Source organism: Pleurodeles waltl, chromosome 6 (assembly GCF_031143425.1).
Source record: "Pleurodeles waltl isolate 20211129_DDA chromosome 6, aPleWal1.hap1.20221129, whole genome shotgun sequence".
NCBI classification, from domain to species: domain Eukaryota; kingdom Metazoa; phylum Chordata; class Amphibia; order Caudata; family Salamandridae; genus Pleurodeles; species Pleurodeles waltl.
In genome coordinates this window covers 1135260246-1135280043 of record NC_090445.1, presented here as the reverse complement: position 1 = coordinate 1135280043, position 19798 = coordinate 1135260246, and the positions used below count along the sequence as shown (strand labels likewise).

Sequence of the window (19798 nt, the reverse complement as noted above, 5' to 3'; positions counted from 1 at the left end):
ATATCTATATGTTTAGTTCCTGATCGAAGTGGCTTCTACAAACGTGGATCTGTAGATGAAAAATGGGGTACAAGCCATTTCCTTGGCATACACATGCATAGTGATGCATGCGCTCACAAACCTCATTGCAAATGTGCACACCTAGTTACTGTACTGTTTTTCCTTTTTTTACCGATGCTACACAGCTTTGGCAAAAATGTAGGAGTAATCTGTCACTAGAATTTTTCACAGGACCTACTGAATGAATGTGGTGCTGTACGCCTTATGGTGAAAAAGGTCATGTCTCATATTTACTATTGTTACCGCGGGATACAAGGATAAGAGAGGTCATTCCTCGACCCTCCTCTCCCTAAAAAGCTGTCAGTGGTGGCTGGGCCCTCGAGCTTACCAGAGTTATTACATTTATTGAAGGTTGAATACATTTTACTTACTGAATGTAGGGTTATTGAAATGCTTGCCTTCAAATTTGTTTTGCAGAGCAGGTCGACCTTTCCTAATATCTTTTAAAAAACACGTGATGGCCTCATAAGCTTTGACGGGAACCTGACCCGCTAGGTGTTTTGCATTGATGCACTCTTCCCAATCATGCTGCAGATTTAGCAGCAGGATAGGAGTCAATTGAGAATCGAAAAGATCAGGCTATACATTAAAAAAATGTATAGGTTTGTATTTCGGCTTTATATAGACATGTAATGTCCATTTAGCATTATTTAAGAAACTTCAATCGTAGAGATCCGCAGAAAATGACCGGGAAGAACACTGACCTAAAAAAATATGTATTCAGCACAAGTTGAATATTTTATCTTTGATCAAATTCGTCCGTCAGCCTTCATATTCATACACTTGAAGCAGATTAAATGCTGATTCGAATGAAAAGCTTACCTTAGTTCTGGATGTTGCTCTTTGCTACAAATTGAAATGAAATCCTTAGTTTTTGATTAACGGATTCCTTCAAGCTTTCATGATTTTAATGTACAAGTCATGCAGATGAATGTAAGCGCTGTAGAAGTAGTCCAGGGACTCAAAGGTGTGCTTTTTTGCATTACCACTATGAAGCTTTTTTTATTAGGTTTGACGTTTTTAATCATAAAACAAACTATTCTACCTTTTTGAGGAAAAATCATTGAGTCGAATTCTAGAATATGCAGAATTTAGAAAATGCGTATTTCTCCTCAAGAAATTGTGTTAAGTACAAGAAAGCCCGGAGCTAATTAGATGTGCAATGGTTGTCCAAAGATTAAATCATTTTATAGACAATTGGATCAGGAAACGACTGTCAGGTTAGGTATTTCACATTTACGCGCCATAACATCTTAGATTAAGCTGCTACTGGGATACTGGTTGCACCCTTAATAGAGTCCGTTACTTTTAAAGGGTAAATGCAACTGCAAGTATGCATAGGCCTATTGGCTCAAAAAGCCCAACTGCTTCTTACTAGCAGTCACTAGCAGCGAATAGTGAGCCTTGAAAGTGGTACCGCGTAGTACTTGGCTCGAACTCCAGTCAGGGAAGTGAGCAAGTCTGACTTTTTCTCCCAGAGTACGAGAATGTGGTTCTCCTGCGCGAAAATGTTGAAAAAATTGGATCAACTAGTGCATTTATTATGTGAGAACAATTCTCACATAACTTTTGCTCAAAAGCCAAGGTTTTGAAAGACCAGTATTTAAAAATAAGTCTGTTCATGTTGTGCCAAATTAATGAAATGTGATTCCTCCAAGGAGTTGACTGCATTTTTTAATCTCATACTGTGGGCAGTCATGTATGTCAAATATGACGTCAGTTGTGGGTAGGAAAGCATTTTGTCATGGCCTCTCTCATCCCCAATTACCTCTGATGCCCCCTTAAGCAAATGTTGCATACAATATGCCAGTGCCAGAAGTTTGCCATTTATGCCATCCATATACCACGGGTGACCCTTCCGTCAAAAAATATCTCTAGTATGTCTTCGCCAGCATTTCATCTGCCTCCCTCTCAGATGTAATAGTTGCCCTCCTTTATGCCAAGAACTGCCTACAGCATGATGGTGCCAGCATTGTATCAAGGATGCCCCATGTACCAATAACTACCTCCAGTATGTTAGTGAGACCATTTTCAATGTGCGCTCCACATGCCAAGGATTACCTCCAGCATGCCAGTGTCAGTATTTTGCCATGTGTTCCATATGCCAAGTACTACCTCTACTATAACAGTACCAATTATTACTTCTAGTATGCCGCTGCCACGTTTGACATCTAGCATGCCATTGCCAGTAATTTTCACATGTGCTGTTCTTCAAAAAATTACCTTCAGTGTACAGTGCCTCCGTTTTGAACTGGCTGTCTTTGTAAACCAAGAATTAAGGTCGGTATTCCAGGTACAACTGCAGAGTCACATGCACAAGATCACATTCTCTCACACGCCCTCAGGCACGTCGCCACCCTCACTCATGCTCACTTACAAATCCCACACTCACTCACATTTTCACTCCTGTTTACTCACCCATTTGTACTCATTCATACTCATTCTCGCTAATTTATTCCTACTCACTCTGATTTTACTTATTCCCGCTCAGTTACACTCAGCCACTGTCACTACTTTCTCTCTCACATTCATTTTCACACACTCATTTTCTCACATTCATTCACGCTGATTCATTTCACTCATTCACTTGCCCTTACTCATTCCCGCTCAGTTACCCAGTCACTGTCATTCACCATTTCTCTCTTACATTCATTTTCACACACACACACTTTCTCAAATTCATTCTCACTTATTTATTCTTGCTTGCTCTCACTCTTTCTCTTTCTCCCTTGTACTCTAGCACACTCACTCATTCTCACTCATATGAACTTGCACTCATCCTTACTCGCTCATACTCAGTCATTCACTCATTCTTACTCAAATTAATTCTCAATCCCAATTCCTCACATTCATTCTCACTCATTCATTAGCAGCCACTCTAACTTGCACTTACTCAAACTCACTCGAAATCACTTGCTCAAACTCACTTTTACACTCTCTAACTCACTCATTTTCTCATGGTCATTATGTTCACTCTTATTCTGATTGTGTTCACTCTTATTCATTCTCACTCTTTCTGACTCAGACTGCCTGTCACTCACTTTCTTGCACTCTCAGTCAGTCAGACACTCCAACATACCGTCTTCGGCACTCTTGCACACATCCACACAGCAGCATTTTAAAACATTGTTTTTACTTTCCTTGCTGCCTGTGCAGGTGCCTTTTGAACTTCTGGTGCCACCCAGCAGCCAAGCCGAGCCTTCACTCTTCAAGCAGCAGTGCAGCAGAAACTCTAACCTCGAACTTGCAGGTACCAGCACTTTCCCATCTCTGTGGCAAGTTGGCAAAGGGTGAGGAGACAGTTCAATTAGCCTGTAGCCCCAGACACTATAGGTCTTAAGCACACAGCTACCGGGGCTTCCTTTAGCAGTGATGCTTCAGAGTGTCCCTAATGGGAGAGACTGAGTAGTTCAAGGCATATGAGGCTAGGGTTGAGACTTAATTGCTCACAAAGCACTGCACAACACCAGACCAGAATACCTCAACAGACGGCTTTCCTTCTACACCCCGACCCAGCATCTCCAGTCCACTGACCTCTCCCTCGCAACCGTGCCCCGCGTCTGCAGAACTACAACCGGTGGTAGATCATTCTCGCTGCCAAAACGTGGAACACTCTACCCACCCACCCACCTGCGCCAGACCAAAGACCTCCTTACTTTCAGGAAGCTTCTCAAGACCTGGCTGTTCGAGCAGTAGCAGCACCTCCCCTCCTCCCCCTCTCCCCCCTCCTTCCTCAGCGCCTTGAGACCCTCACGGGTGAGTAGTGCGCTTTACAAATTCCTGATTGATTGATTAATTGAATCAGCAGTGGACAATTTCCATGATGGCTCTTGCAGGTACCTTTGTGCACCAGCCATCAGACCATCTCACTGACTGCTTCAGGAAGCTGTACCCTTAGGTCGCGTACAGTTTGCCATTTTTTATTAGACCAAAAGTGAATCATAGATTATTATGTACTTCTGGTATAATTAAAAGGCAGAGAAAACCAGGAGGATGTAACCCTGAAGTCTTTTAGGGTGATCAACCATTGCAAGTCACCCTAACTTCATGGGGGCGTTGATGCCACGCCTTCACTAACCACAAAAAATTATGGTTTTATTTTTAAATTTTAGTCAAAATACTAAATTAAATATGCTTTCACAAATCAGTTGTAGCACGTTTGCTGTTATAAGTGAGGAGTCTCTTGTGTCTGTAATTCCAGAAATCCTTTTACTAATCTATTTTAACACCTTCACAGCCTTTCAGCCAAACATTCTAAATCAGTAGATCCCAACCTGTGGTCTGGGGACCCCTGGGGGTCCGCAAAGCCTCCTCAGGGGGTCCGCGTCTGCTTAAAAATTAAATAATACTAACAGATTAGGTCCCCATCTTTCAGTATTGACTCATTGGGGGGGTCCCTGGATTCTTGTAATAATAAAGTAGGGGTCCACAGAAGTCAAAAAGTTGGGAACCACTGTTCTAAAGGAAGTCCCCCTTCAATGTTTGTACAATACTTCCCTCCTTATTGAATGCCCCCGGGTCCTACTGAAGCTTACCCCATGGTACCTGCTGTATCTAACCAATTGGACACTCCTGTGGTATTGTTTCTTTCTGTTCACATTTTAATGGGTTGCGCACCTAGCATTACAGCCTAAATACTTTCTTCTGCTTACCAAAGTTGGGATGCTTTCTAAATGTTCCAGGCTAGACTGGCAGAATGAGATTGTGAGACTTAAAATGCTTGCCTTAGCATAGCTGTTACTGCTGCATCCGTCTTCATGCTCATGCTATCCATGCTTTCAATCCATGCCTGCCTGACGCATAAAACCTTGTTCCATTTTGGCTCTTGAAGCGAGATATTTCAGATTAGCTTGCTCAGCAGCAAGAGTTTACATTTCGGTAACTTTTGAAGATTGCATCTTTTCTCATGACTTCCGAATTTTTCTGTTTCATCAAATGATCTAAAAATGTCTCTTTTTTTGCCTCTCCTTGTGCTGCCTTTGCTTTTTTGGAATGCTGGGCAATTATGTGGTTGAAAGATTGTTTTCTTTGTTAATATATATTTTAAGACTTCAAATTGGTGTGTGGGTGGATTTTCCTTAACAGGAAATGGCAAAGACATATTAGACTGGGGAGCAGGGGCTTGCGTTTAGGGCCAGATGGACTGACAATCCAGCCCTGGCCTAAACTACTGGAAATACTTTCACTTCAGAACGACCTATAAGTCATGTTTTTCTATCCAATACAGTTGTAAAATTGTACTATAGTAAATACTCTGTCGTTTTGCCTAAAGCTTAAAGTTTTTTTAAAAATTGTATGAAAGATTAGGCTGGTTAAGGGAAATTAGTTTCTTGTTGGCACTTGTACGCTGCTCTAAGCCAAGAGTTGGCGTGGAAATAATATCACCATGCGTGGCTCTACGAGCCATTAGTGTGAATACCATATTCAAAATCTAGCTATTCATTATATGCCCTAGCAACAGTGGGTAACACAATTGTTTGCTACTTCCAGTCTCTGCCTTGTAGAGGAATTCCAGGCCGCTCTGAGAGGCTGTCAGTGTGGCACAGGCTGTCTGCTCCATTGACCAGCAGAGACCCTGTCTCTGGTGGCTGTTGTCTGGTATAAGACGGGTTGGCGGGGGTGGTAGGAGGCTGTGTACTGTTTTTTCTACACATCTCGGACATGTTATATTGTAGCAGTGGAAAAGCAAAGTCGGATGATTTTAGCAGCCATGCATAACATTAAAATAATAGATGGGTAAAGAATGAATAGTGAGCATATTCTGAGTGACTTCACAGACAACTCAGGTTTCACTGTTGTTGTCAGAACGTCTCTGTGAAAAACATCCCCGTTACTTACTGTTAGCCGTCTATAACTACATATTCTTGGTTTAATCAGAGATGATACACAGGCAGCAATGTCAGACAAAAATGATCATTACTGTAAAGGACGTCCTTGTGCTGATAAATCGAAGACATGTTGATCATAGTCTCAACGCACTTAGGGCCATATGTACGAACACATTTTCCCATTGACACAGAATGGGAAAAACCCTTTGCTACATCTGGCCCTTTAAGTATACAACTCCAAAGTGCTATTTGCATTAATCTACAGAGCTGTGGCTTGGTTTTTAGTTTCACTCTTATACAGGGAGTGCAGAATTATTAGGCAAGTTGTATTTTTGAGGATTAATTTTATTATTGACCAACAACCATGTTCTCAATGAACCCAAAAAACTCATTAATATCAAAGCTGAATATTTTTGGAAGTAGTTTTTAGTTTGTTTTTAGTTTTAGCTATGTTAGGGGGATATCTGTGTGTGCAGGTGACTATTACTGTGCATAATTATTAGGCAACTTAACAAAAAAAAATATACCCATTTCAATTATTTATTATTACCAGTGAAACCAATATAACAACTCAACATTCACAAATATACATTTCTGACATTCAAAAACAAAACAAAAACAAATCAGTGACCAATATAGCCACCTTTCTTTGCAAGGACACTCAAAAGCCTGCCATCCATGGATTCTGTCAGTGTTTTGATCTGTTCACCATCAACATTGCGGCAGCAGCAACCACAGCCTCCCAGACACTGTTCAGAGAGGTGTACTGTTTTCCCTCCTTGTAAATCTCACATTTGATGATGGACCACAGGTTCTCAATGGGGTTCAGATCAGGTGAACAAGGAGGCCATGTCATTAGATTTCCTTCTTTTATACCCTTTCTTGCCAGCCACGCTGTGGAGTACTTGGACGCGTGTGATGGAGCATTGTCCTGCATGAAAATCATGTTTTTCTTGAAGGATGCAGACTTCTTCCTGTACCACTGCTTGAAGAAGGTGTCTTCCAGGAACTGGCAGTAGGACTGGGAGTTGAGCTTGACTCCATCCTCAACCCGAAAAGGCCCTACAAGCTCATCTTTGATGATACCAGCCCAAACCAGTACTCCACCTCCACCTTGCTGGCGTCTGAGTCGGACTGGAGCTCTCTGCCCTTTACCAATCCAGCCACGGGCCCATCCATCTGGCCCATCAAGACTCACTCTCATTTCATCAGTCCATAAAACCTTAGAAAAATCAGCCTTGAGATATTTCTTGGCCCAGTCTTGACGTTTCAGCTTGTGTGTCTTGTTCAGTGGTGGTCGTCTTTCAGCCTTTCTTACCTTGGCCATGTCTCTGAGTATTGCACACCTTGTGCTTTTGGGCACTCCAGTGATGTTGCAGCTCTGAAATATGGCCAAACTGGTGGCAAGTGGCATCGTGGCAGCTGCACGCTTGACTTTTCTCAGTTCATGGGCAGTTATTTTGCGCCTTGGTTTTTCCACACGCTTCTTGCGACCCTGTTGACTATTTTGAATGAAACGCTTGATTGTTCGATGATCACGCTTCAGAAGCTTTGCAATTTTAAGAGTGCTGCATCCCTCTGCAAGATATCTCACTATTTTTGACTTTTCTGAGCCTGTCAAGTCCTTCTTTTGACCCATTTTGCCAAAGGAAAGGAAGTTGCCTAATAATTATGCACACCTGATATAGGGTGTTGATGTCATTAGACCACACCCCTTCTCATTACAGAGATGCACATCACCTAATATGCTTAATTGGTAGTAGGCTTTCGAGCCTATACAGCTTGGAGTAAGACAACATGCATAAAGAGGATGATGTGGTCAAAATACTCATTTGCCTAATAATTCTGCACTCCCTGTAGTTTCATTACTGGTAAAAAGCAGCTCTGGCTTATAGTACTCAGTTTCCTACCTGGCCATTAGGCTTCAGTTGTTGTTCGAATCTGGGTGGGGAAAATACTTTGGGACACAGGGCCAGATGTGCAAAGCTATTTAGCAGTCTCAAATGGCGAAATTTGCTGTTTGCGACTGCTACATGGCCTTGTACCATGTAACAACCCTATTTTGCGAGTCTATAACCTATTACCAACTTTCAAACAGTGTTTTCGACTCACTATTAGGAAGGGGCATGCCAAGGGCATCCCTTCCTAAAAATGAGTCGTGGGGGGATGTATGATTGTTTTGTGACCGAGAATGCGGTCACAAAACAATGAGTTACATCCAATTTCAAATTGATGGTAACCCATTTGCAAACGCGAAGGGGTCCCCTAGGGACCCCTTCCTCTTTGTGAATGGGAGCACTAACCTTTTTTCAGAGCACTGCCACTCTGAAAAATGAAAAGGAAACTTTTCATTCTATTTTTATTTTTTAATGCATCCCATTTTCCTTCAAGGAAAATGGTCTGTATTTAAAAATATAATAATAATAAAAAATAAAAAAAATAACCTTTATCTTAGAAGCAGTCACAGGCATGATGGTCTGCTAACCCCAGCAGGCCACCATCCTTGTGAATGCTGGCCATTCCCAAATAGGTCGCAAATTGCGACCTGCCTCATGAATATTAATGAGGCAGGTCCCTTGTGGTCCTTTTGCAAATCACAAACAGGGTTTGAGACACTGTTATACATCATCTTTTGGGACTTGCAAATTGCGAGTCACTAAAAATCGCAATTTGCGACTCTCAAAAGCTGACCATAGTCCACCTGGTCCTTGTGTTATATGGCAGTCTAAGGTCTGACGAGTCTTATAAAGTACCATTTATAGAAGATGAAAAGGTTTGTATATTAAAGTACAAGGAAGTGACATTACCAAGATGGCTCATGGAAACACCTGTACAAATAGTGTTTAGATCTGGTTTTTCCCTGCCTGATACTCAAAGACTCAAGTACGGTTTAGAAGATTGGTGGGTGAATCTCTTAGAACAGACTATGAAAGGAGACCTGAAATATTAAAGAATACATCTCTCTAATACAGAGACACACACCAGCACCACCACCAACACGACACACACCCACATGAGATGCAGATCCTCACACGAGACTTCACGAGTGCAGGTGTGACAGATACCTGTGTGTTGTGCATAGAACAGCACCTTCCACCAGTAAAAAACTCATAACAGCAGAATACTATGCGCACATTCAGCACTGCTCATGTGTTCCTTATAGTTGAGTATCTCTGATTAGACAACTGTATCAATGAAAATGGTAGGCAATCGCAACTTCCAAAACAAAATGTAGAAACTACCCACCACCTTGTGAGGTAGGCACTCTAATAGTTGTCAGGCCACAACCCGGCTACCTGATGCCCATGTAGCGAATGTTGTTATTCCCCATTCACATATGGTGACATCCAAGGAGTGTAAACTATTAGGCCCTGTTACTGGTTATCCTCCCTCTTTGACTCCGTTAATGAGGTGTGGTCACTTGTCTTTGGTGGACGACAGCCCGTCTTGGCAAATGTGGTCGCCAAACTCACAATGATTCACATGGGTGAAGGCCCTATCGGTGCGGCACTGCCTGTCAAACCTGGCTCAGAGGCCCCACATGTCTGGGTACCCCTCTGGATCTTGCTTCCTCCAACACACTTCTCTCACTCACGAGCACACCGGTCTTGTCGTGTAGGCAAGTACTGGTGCACCAGACTCTAGGGCAGGTGTTCTTTTTTCCCTTGGTGATGTCTCCTCACCCATCAGTGTGAATAGCATACTGTGCCACTAGTCCTGTCACAGGCAGAGGTCTTGCAGAGCTTCCCATTCACATGCAACACGGCTAGCTGCTTGCCAGATGACAAGTTGGGGGTCTCTGAGTTCCCTACTTATAGTTCTTTCCCAGATATTAAATGTGATCAGGGTCTGGACCTTTGAAGTTTTATGTTGAGGTTCTGCTTCTTTGAAAGTTACATTTCTTCCCTTCATCCTTCCTCCTGAAAGAACATCTGGCACAGCAGTCTGGAGTCCAAAGCTGATTAATCCACAACAATATTCAATGGAGTGACCAGAGTTCACACCTGGATGTCTACTACAGTGATATGTGCATCAAAGGTTAATTCTGGGCCCATCAGCCCTACCCTTTATGATCCTCTGATCAGCCCCATCCCCCTCTTCCTGAGATATGTCCAGGCCCCTTCTTTATGATCAGTTCCTGACTCAAAGTGCACAGGGAGATGTTGACAAACTAAACATGTATCCATGAATCACAGACATAAACTTATCCACTTTAAATTTCTCAGATTGCCTAAACTAACCCTAGAGCATTAGCGAAGTATGACCCCCACCAGATCCTTGCAGTCTCCCAAGTGTCACGCTGCTAAAGCTGATTTTGCACACTTGACGTGGACATGTCTCAGAGTAGGAAAGTTCTGGAAATATGTTTTCCTTCTACTGTCTTGCATGATAAGAACCACCTTGGACTTGAACCCGCTTGTTGCTTTGCTCGGATATGTGCGGGTGGTGCCACAGAAGGTGCACAAGTTTACTGCACTGGCGCTCCTGCTGGCAAAGAAGGGACTTTGTATCTGCTGGGGCAGCCACCAGACCGGACTGCACCAACTTGTCTAGCTAGCATGACTAATTGTGACACCAGCAGTGAAATATATGTAAAGGCACTGCCACCCACATCTAGGTCGACTGCCATCCGGGACCCACTCAGAGGCTACTTACTGCAGCAAGAAACTCCAGAACATCTCTAGCCTGCATGCTAACTATAGCACTTTTATTGCTTATGCCACTCTGCACGTCATTGTGGGGAACTGCAATTGCTGGACCTAAAACCTGGCCAATACTGGCTTTTTCATACACATGCATGTATATATATATATTGTTTTGCCTAGATTATACAAGTCACTAGTGGAATGTCTGTTTATCCATATAATGACATGACAAACCTGCCGGAATTGTATGGTTATATACTTTGACCATGCCAGCTGTTTTCTTCTTGTTAATGTTGTTTTCACTTTGCTTACTTTTATCTCCATATACCATTCACTCCTTACATCGGTGCTATAATGATACTATTGTAATGACTATTGTATACCTTTACTTTAAGGTATAAAACTGATAAAGTTTTTAAAAAATGCACAGGGAGAGCCTGGCTCCCTCTCATCCAGTGCTTGTCCCGCCCAGCGTACAGTGCACTGTCTGCACAACCTCTGTATAGTGTCTCTTGCGCTCTCACACACACGCACTTCCACATCAACTTGTTGAAGGCCAAGGGTGAGATAAATATCTTGTAGCATAACTTTTAAAAAGGTGAGTGGGCCTATAAGCCTCACTATAGTGACACAGGGTAAGCAGCATTGGCAAAGCCGATAGGTCTCACCTATACTAGAGCTATTGGCTTTGGCAATGTATTTTGCTATATTGTACACCAGTGTGGCTGCTCTTCAGCATGGTCAAAAGTTAGTGGCATGGAGTTCCAGAGTGGAGTAGGGGAATAGAGTGTTGTAGATTGAATTTGTTGTAGTGTCGTAGATTGGAGCTGGGTGAGTAGAGTTCAGTGGCAGAGTTTCATAGATTGGAGTGGGGCGGAATAGAATGGAGTAGGTTGCAGTGGATTGATTGGAGTTAGAGTGTGGTATATTGAGGTGGATTGGTGTAGGATCTGTTGGAGTAGGGTGGATTGAAATTGAGTGAAGGATTGTAGTGGATTCGAATTGCATGGATTAGATTTGATTGGGGTGAGTGGTTTGGATTGGAGTGATAGGGCTGGGGCAGGGTGGATTGATATGGGGAGGATTAGATTGGACTGGCGTGGACTGCAATGGAGTGGGGTGGATTGGATTCACTGGATTGGAGTAAGGTGGGTTGGAGTGTGGTGGGGTGAATTGGAGTGGACTGGATTGGAGAGGGGTGGGCTGTAGTGGGATGGATTGGAGAGGATTGGGATGGATTGGGGTGGGGTGGGATGGAGGGGTGTGTTTGATTGGAATAGGCTGTATTGGATTGGAGTGGGGGGTGTTGGATTGGAGCTGGGTTGATTGGACTGGGGTGGACTGGATTGAGAGTGGGGTGGACTGGACTGGATTGAGGGTGGGGTGGATTGGATTGAGAGTGAGGTGGGGGTAAGTGGATTGGGGTGTATTGAAGTGGGTTGGAGTGGGGTGGATTGGTTTGGATTGGAGTGTGTTGGGTTGGATTGGATTGGAGTGGGGTGGGTTGTATTGGATTGGAGTGGGGTGGTGTGGATTGGAGTGGGGTGGACTGGATTCATATGGGGTGGATTACGGTGCATTGGAGTGGGGTGGATTGGATTTAAAAAGGGTGGATCGGGCTGGAGTGGGGCGATCGGGCTTGAGTGGGTTGGGGTGTATTGGATTAGGGTGATGTGGAATTAATTGGGCTGATGTGGTTTGGGGTGAGGTGTGTTGGAGTGGGGTTGATTGGACTGAGCTGGAGTGAGGTGGATGGGATTGGTATGGGGTGGACTGACTTATAATGGATGGATTGTGGTGAAATGGAATGGGGCAGATTGGATTAGAGTGAGGTGGATTGTAATGGGGCAGATTGGATTAGAGTGAGGTGGATTGTAATGGGGCAGATTGTTTTGGATTAGAGTGTATTGTTTAGGAGCAGAGTTGAGCAGGGTGGAGTGGGGCAGAGTGGTGTGTGGCAGATTGTTTTGGATTGGAGTGCAGCAGATTGCAGTGGGGCAGATTTTTTTAATTGGTGCAGATTGGCGTGGAGCAGATTGTTTTGGATTGGAGTGGGGCAGAGTGGAGTGGGCAGATTTTTTTAATTGGTGCAGATTGGCGTGGGGCATATTATTTTTGATTGGAGTGGGGCAGCATGTTTTGGAGTGGAGTGGGGCAGAGTGGAGAGTGGCAGATTGTTTTGGAATGGAGTGCAGCATATTGCAGTGGGGCAGATGGTTTTGCATTGGTGCAGATTTGAGTGGGGGCAGATTGTATTAGGGTGGGGTGGATTGGGTTGGAGTGGGGTGGATTGGCTTGGTGTGGACTGGATTGAGGTCAATTGGGATGTTGTGGGGTGGATTGGATTTAGGTGGATTTGATTAGAGTGGGGCGTATTGTTTTGTATTTGAGTGGGACAGAGTGGAGTGGGCGGATTTGAGTGTACCAGATTGTTTTGGATTGGAGTGCAGCAGATTGCAGTGGGGCAGATTGTTTTGGTTTGGTGCAGATTTGAGAGGGGCATATTGTTTGGATTGGAGAGGGGGAGATTGTTTTTGTGGGTGGATTGGATTGAGTGGTGTGGAGTGGATTGAGTGGGGTGGATTGGAGTGGGGCATATTGTTTTGGATCAGAGTGGGTTGTTTGGGATTGGAGTGGGGCAGGTTGTTTTGGATTAAAATGGGGCAGGTGGTTTTGAATTAAAATGGGGGAAGGTTGGAGTGGGGCAGATTGTTTTGGATTGCAGTGGGGCATATTGCTTTTGATTGGAGTCGGGTAGATTGGAGGGTGGGTTGGATTGGATTGGAGTGGGGTGGATTGGGTTGGTGTGGGGTTTACTGGATTGGAGTGGGGTCAGTTTGGAAGGAGAGGGATTAGGTGGATTGGATTGGAGTGGGGTTTATTGTTTTGGATTTGAGTGGGGTGGATTAGAGTGGGGTAAATTTAAGTGGGACAGATTGTTTTGGATTGCAGTGGGGCAGATTGGAGTGAGGTAGTTTGTTTTGGATTAGAGTGAGGCGGATTGGAGTGGGTCACATTGTTTTGGATTGGATTGGAGTGGGGTAGATGGGAGTATGGAATGTTGTTTTGGATTGGAGTGGATCACATTGTTTTGGATTGGATGGGCAGACTTTTTTGGAGTGTTGCAGATTGTTTTGGATTAAAGTGGGGTGAACTGGAGTTGGGCAGATTACATTTGGGTGGGTTGGGAGGTTTGGAGTGGAGTAGAGCGGTTTGGATTGGATTGGGGTGAGTGGTTTGGATTGCAGTGGGGTGGAATGGTGTGTAGTTAGGTGGGGCGGATTGTAGTGGGCGGATTGTAGTGGGCGGATTGTAGTGGGCAGATTGTAGTGGGCGGATTGTAGTAGGTGGATTGTTGTGTACTGTAGGATTATGTGTTGTGGAGGATCATTGGAGGGCCTGAGGGTGAGATCAATTAAGTTGATCGTGTCCAGGGTTATGTCGTTGGCTTGGAACATGATACTTCCATGGTTGTAAGTGGATATAGAAAGGTTGCCCAATAGTCCAGAGGGGAAACAAAATTTAAGTTTGCATTCACAGGGGATGTTAAAGAGAGAAGAGGATGGGGAAAAAACTGCGTAACGATCTAATCCATAGGTCAGTGTTGTGTGTGAAGAGGAGGAGGTCAGTTTTAAGAGAGTGGGGTATTTGATCTTGAAAGTATTTGTGCCAGATTTGGAAAGGAGAGTTAGGTGGGAGGGCGGTGGCAGCTGATGAGGACGATATGTTGAGGGCTGACGTCAGGATCCATCTTTTCACAAATAGATCTCAGAGGTATTGTGTTTGAGATTTGTCGAGGAGAAGTGTGTAAGGATCTAACTTCTTACAGAATTATCCCAGTTGGGGTTAGTTGAGGAGAGGTGTCTGAGCAATGGGTTGCAGATTTGCAGCTGATTCTTTTTAAAATCACCACCAATCCTGTTGTTTTGGTCAGTAAGTGTGAGCCCCGTCCAAGATGGCTGCCGCACCTTGCTTTACAGTCTTCTTTCTAGTATTATGAGGTGGGGCTTGTGAACGTGAGCCCAATCTAAGATGATCCACTTTACTGATACTCTCAGTCTTCTTTTTACTGTTGCGAGGAAATGCTGGTGAGGACCTTCTCAGCTTCTATGGTTCACTTGTGAGGGAGATCCCTAAAATGTATGCTACAAGCAAGGAACATGGGAGTGCGGGGGGTGGCATTGGTTGTGTCTAGCGTGCAGCAGGGGCCAGCACTCAAGGCAGATTGGCTAAGAATATTCCTCCAGCAAGTAGCAGCGAAGTGCAGAACAATTTGCCATAAAGGGAGACCAGGTCGGGTAAGACTAATATAAACTGGTTAGAGTGCTGTTGCGTTCCAAGATGGCTGCTACATCTTCGCCGTGTTCTCAGTATGGTCTAGTATTTGAATCCTTTGTATTTCTTATGTACTGCAAGCCTCCCTTCAATGAGCCAGTCAGTCACCCAGAATGGATGGGGAGCTAGTGTGGCACATAGATGTGTTATGGCCAAGCTGTGCAGGCCTCTAAGGAATGCTCCTCCTGCAGATTCCGAACACGGAGGACTTCTGTGCCTCTTTTTCTGACTTGGAGTCCCTCGTGGCTGCCATGTTGCAGTCAGGCCGGCTTGACCTGATCCACGCTCTGGATGTAAAATACTATTTCCAGCCCCCAGTAAGTTTCACACAAAGTCTATATGTGGAGGAGAGGAAGGATTGGACCCAGGCCAATCTTCTGCCTAGGTGCGCCTGCAACTATCCTAGTCCTCAGGCGCCTGTAGAGCGCGTTTAGGTTCTTAATCAAACCACCCAGTGCTGCACCTCTGCACCACAGGATCACTGTAGTCCCCCCAACGTTCTAGCATACTGAAAGACAGCTGCCTACCCGAACCCAAACGGACGCAACCTTCCTTTGACAACTCAAACCTACTCCTTCTCCTAAAGAGCACATCTTCAAATTCCGCTACTCCCTCCTCCTATATTCCTGCTACCCCCTCCTCCTACCTTCCTGTAGGGGGCTGCCAGATTTCCACCATCATCTCTGACCGCATTAAAACTCATACACATCATCCCAGTGCATGCTCATCCCCTCTTAACTTGATTCAAATCCTATCTTCCTGAATCAGCCAAGTCAGAAAGACGACTGCTTCTCTCTGAACTGCATGCTACACAACTGTTGATCTGCAGTCAAACACTGTTTAGAGTTATCAGACTCAATCCTGACCCATAATCTTGACATCCTGAGCCTCACTGAAAGGTGGCTCAATGTCTAATCTAACCACACTCTAGACCTTCTTTTTCCTCCCAAGTACTCTATTTTGTGCTGCGACCGGGAAAACATGGTGGAGATCTCACACTCATTCACTGAAACTCTGAGATGCCGAACTCTCCCAATGACTACTTTCAGTCTTTCAAAAGCTTATCGGTGGAACTGTCCACATCCATTACCTCCAACTTCAGGTTTAATGTAATTTACCACCCACCGAAACAACACCTTCATTAAGGCATGCATGTATTTCTTCACCTTTCAACTTATCAACTCTGACAACACACTATCTTCCTTGGTGACTTCAATATCCACTAGGGAGACATGGGCAACAGTTATGTGTACACTTTTACCTCCTTTCTCAATGCCAACAATCTCCAACAACACTGCCATAAACCTACACACCACAAAGGCGCCATTCTGGATATGATAATCTCCAAGTCCTGTTACCCAAAAACATATGATCCCATTCCAGTCGACTGGTCTGATCACATGCAGATCCCGTTCTGTCTAACCAACTCTTACAACAAACCATTTGGGCAAAGTAAGAAAGAAAAAATATGGTTTAGAGGCACGTCCAACCTTGACACAGAAGCCATGGCCATCATGGCCTTTCCCGCCCCAATTGCGATCATACCTCATCCTGACATCAGTGAGGCCACTGTCAAGTTCAGCTCCTGCATGGAATCCCTTATTGACAAATGCACACACCTGAACTGCAAATTATCCAGACCTAAACCTTCTAGGTCCTGGTTCTCTAAAGAGCACGAAAGCTTATCAGAAAATACAAGAAAGAATGGAAAAAAGCACCATCTTCCCTGTGTATGACTAAGCTTCATAAAATGAGAAAATAATACAAACACCAAATCCTCCCATATCAGAGCCCTTGTGAATTCTGCAAACAGACCAAAGTGTCTGTTTGAGGTTATTTCACAAGTCTTCTACCCCTCTATCATTTCAGCTTCTAAGACATCTGTGGCCTGTTGACTTTGTGGATTTCTTTGATTAAAAAAAAGTTAGAGACATCCATATTTCGCTTCCCATCAACGACTCACTTGAAATGTTTGAGTCTTTACTATGCAAAGCACTACAATCATGGTCATCTTTCTCTCCAATCTCCATGCAGGACCTACAATGAACTATCTCTAAAGTTAAATCTTCAAACTATCATCAGGACACTATTCCAGGCTCTCTAAACAAATCTTTTACCACACACCTACTTCCCATTTGGACCACCGTGGTAATTTCCTCTCTCAAACAGGGTCTCTTCCCTTAACCTTTAAAAATGGGTCAAATCACTCTGCTGTCATAAAAACACCTCTTTATCTAGAGAACCTGAACTACTTCCCAATCTCCACACTCCCATTTTTAGGCAAAATCATTGAAAGTTGTGTAGCGTCTCAACTAGCCTTACACATCCAAACAAACAACCTCCTAGACAGCCTCCAATCAGGTTTCTGCCAGGGTCACAGTACTGAAACTGTGATCCTCCAAATAGTCGATGATTCTCTTAGAATTCCCGACTCCGACAACTCCTGCCTCCTTGTCTTCCTAGATTTAACCACTGCATTCTACACTGTCAAACCATCATGACCTCCTTTGTATTCTTCAACTAAACATTGGATGTGGAGGCACTGCCCTCAACTGGTTCTCCCCTTACCTATCCAACTGTTTCCAAATTGTGAAAATGGGCAACTCGTTCTCGAGACCAGTCAGCGTTCACCAAGGTGCCCCCCTTGGTTCGATCCTATCCTCAACTTTCTTCAACCTCTACCTAGAACTTCTGTGTGTTACTTGTCAGAAATTCTGGTGTTCTCTTCCACCTCTATGCTGACGATACCCAAATATACTTGAAAATCTCATCCCTGGAAGATGTGACCCTGCTTTCAAATACACTTGAAAAGATTCACAACTGGATGTCCAACTACCATTTAAAACTCAATCCAACTAAAACAGAATTTCTATTGGTCTCACCCCCGAAAGAAAAATGCCAGTTCAAGAATGGATAGCCAACGTTCCCGCCTTCGAAGGCTGCCCCGCCATTGTCATGAGTGCTGGATCTTTTGGTATCACCCTTGATAATCGTCTTAATCTTCACAGCCACGTAGCAGTCATGGCCAACAGAGCATGATATCAACTTAGACTGCTTTGGGGCATCAGACAATTGATTCCAGAACAGGACCTCAAAACAGTGGTGCAGTCTATCGTTCTCTCTAGACTATATATTATGGAATTGCCCTTCTCTCAGGCATTCCCAAAGTTCACATAGGCCCACTGAGAGCAACACTACATGCTGCAGCACACTTCATCTTCGGTCTCAAGAAATTTGATCAAATTTCCCCTGTCCTTCTAACCCTCCAATGGCTCCCCATTGAAGCATGGGCCCAATTCAAAATCACTTGCATTATACACAGAGCACTGCACTCTGCCTCACCCTCCTATCTAAACGAGAAACTGAAAATCTCCTGTGCAAATGGGAGTTCTAGAAATGCCCAATCCCTGCTCCTGGAACCCACCTCCTTCAGTCAAGAACGATACATGAACCAGTCCTTCTCTGGTAGCACCACTAGACTCTGGCACTCTCTGCCTCCCTCACTCTGTCTAACCTCCTGTCTAGCAACCTTCAAAAAAGGATCTCAAGCTCCTCCTACTTGACAGACATCTTGGTTAATTCACCCCGATCACACTTATTTACTTTCACCACTGCGTCCTGATCTGCCTTAGATCAACTGTTCATGTCCACTGCCCTATTCTTGTAACTGTGTCTTGTGTTAACTCCTGTTGTCATACAATGATGTAATTGTCCGAGCTTAACTACTATTAGAACATTGGTATGTTGGATGTTGAAAACAGTGGAGTGCTCCAGGCTTCCAATGGCCCTTAGAAGTCTAGAGCTCCAACATTCCAATGTTTTCATTCACAGCTGTTGCTGTGAGCAAAGGCCCACAGAGCCTGAGGGGATTTCAATCCCTCACTCTGTGAGACCATCGTTTTTCTTTATTAGAACATTCTGCCCTGTATGTTGTAAATGCAAAAAGAACGGTTGATGGACAGAATGTGGACCAAATCGAACATTCACTCCCAATCACAAATCTGGGTTTAATCCATCAGTTCTTTTTGCTCACCACGCAATTCCAGTTTGGACCCAGGAAATATGCAAATCAGTCTTGACCATGTTCCCCATGGGAACAGTCCAGCCCGAATGGACCAGAAACAAGTATCCTGGGACCGGTTTCGGGGTATCACCCCTCTTCAGCCAGGCTAGCTTGAATCTGGTGGCATAGTGAGCATGGGACCCCCGTCTGGGCATACCCTTCCCACTTGGGGCGACAAATGCAAAAAGAACAGTTGATGGACGGAATGTAGACCAAATCAAACATTCACCCCCAGTTACAGATCTGGGTTTAATCCATCAGTTTTTTTGCTCCCCATGCCATTCCAGTTTGGAAACAGCCATATGCAAATCAGTCTTAACCCTGTTCCCCATGGGTACAGTCCAGCCCAAACTGGGGTGGCATGGTGAGCAAAAGAACAATGGATTAAACCCAGATCTGTGACTGGGGGTAAGTGTTTGCATTGTTCAGCACTCGGTCCATCATCCTTTTGTGTTGCTGTATGTTGTAAAGCGCTCTAATGCCTTTGGGCAACGTCCACGCTATATAAAATTGTAAATAGATATTGCTTGCAAACATTGGCGCCCTAAGTCCAGGGTCTGCAACCCCTCCTAGGTCTTTGGCATTCCTAGACGTGGTAGGTTCATTGCACAGCATACCAGAATATGAATTTGTTAGTTATATAAAAAGGTAGTCATTCATATTTAAGTTTTGTTTTTTGCACTGTCCGGCTGCTGTCCTACAACAACGTTCTTTGGCTGTACGTTTCCTTAGGAGTGCAACAAGAAAAATGACAAAAGAATCATTCAATAGCTCATCGATTTTTTAATCGATCGAATTGCTGCACGAAATAGCTTACATATTTGTATGTTTTGATGTAGTTTTAAATCTGAACTACTGATGTGATT

The 19798-nt window shown here is 44.1% G+C and overlaps 1 protein-coding gene across 3 annotated transcripts in view; it reads left to right on the top strand.

The window, feature by feature from the left end:
• The window catches only part of LOC138300679 (transmembrane protein 150A-like), a 645891-nt gene that overhangs the window by 92993 nt on the left and 533100 nt on the right, over nt 1–19798 (top strand). Inside the window, exon 2 of one of the 3 annotated variants that reach the window (XM_069240339.1) lies at nt 3217–3310. The exons of the other annotated variants lie outside the window; for them this stretch is intronic. The gene's annotated coding sequence lies outside the window, so the exon portion shown is untranslated. The remainder of the gene's footprint in view (nt 1–3216; nt 3311–19798) is intronic. 3 annotated transcript variants of the gene reach the window in all.